The sequence below is a fragment of the Eurypyga helias genome, unplaced genomic scaffold, assembly GCF_000690775.1.
Source record: "Eurypyga helias isolate BGI_N326 unplaced genomic scaffold, ASM69077v1 scaffold23549, whole genome shotgun sequence".
Taxonomy (NCBI): domain Eukaryota; kingdom Metazoa; phylum Chordata; class Aves; order Eurypygiformes; family Eurypygidae; genus Eurypyga; species Eurypyga helias.
This window is the reverse complement of record NW_010271736.1, coordinates 5054-6316: the sequence shown is the minus strand read 5'-3', so window position 1 is coordinate 6316 and position 1263 is coordinate 5054.

Here is a 1263-nt window from a genome sequence, read left to right as displayed (position 1 = left end):
CTCTGCCTACCCATGGCTGTCCTGCTCCTTTTCCAGCCATCAGTGACTCCTTGGCTATTCCAGATGAAGAGGGTGTGTTTCCCAGGGCACAGCTGAGCAGGGGAAGTTCCCACCATTCTTCAAGTTAAAAAAGCTTTCAGGTGGTGTTATTAAACACTGACTCAATGTGTTTGGTATTACGTGCAGTTCCATTGCAAGGTTCAGATTTCAAAACCTTTTCTTCATCCCCTACACAGATACTACAGTTTCAGCTCAACATAAATAATCTAGGAGCCAACCAGAAATGTATTCGCAAAGAAATATGAAAGAGTTCCAGTTCCTGGAAAACACGCAGACACAAAAAAAAGGGAGAAAGGGGGGTTACTGTCACAGGTGAGAACTGAGGCAGCTGCATAAGGAGGCTTAAGGGGATATTGCCAAAGTTTAGGGGGTTTTAATATCCCCTCTTTAAATAAATTTAAAAAAAAAAAACACCACTACTGAGTGGTTTGGAAAGGAGAGGAAGGGGAGGGGCAGAGAGAGGGAGAGGCAAAATACTGAATTCTTCCCACTCACCATCTAAAAGCAGACTGGAAGTTCAATTTCAGATTTCCTTCTCTAGTTTGAGGGGGATTTCACAACTCTGATGTCTGTGTGGCAAAGCAACAGCGCAGTAGGTGTCACTACCTGCCTCTATCCTATAACAAGCTGTTCCTTCACATATACATGATCACCTTCTGGGTCTAGCACTTGTGTGAGGCCCTTAATGGTTATTTAGAAGTGGAGCTCCAAATAAGTGCAGAAAAGCAAACGATTAACAGATGATTTATTTGGCCTTGTTTTGTGAACTATTTTAATTTTAAAAAAAAAAGATTTCTACATTGAAATGAACATCTGAAGCAAACAAACATTATACTTTGCTAACCCTCACAAAGCACTAACTATGGTTAGCCATTTCTCTTTCTCTTAGAATTACAAGATCTGTTTTCAAATTTTAAAAAATGTGCAGAACAACGCATTCTGTTAACTGAGATTTCTACCTCAAGATCTGATGATAGCATGACTGTTTGTCTACCTCGTTCTCTTTTCCCAGTTTTTGCAGATAATTTTGAAGTCTATGGATTGTTGCTAGCAGACAGGAAAGCTGTCAAAATTGTAAGTACAGTTCATGGAAAATCTTCAAGCTTCATTTGACTTGCTCTTGCTGCTATTAGGAAAATGTTTTGTTTCACTAGGTTTTTTTTCTCCAGGGTTGGAACATTTCAGAAGGAAATGAAAGAAGAA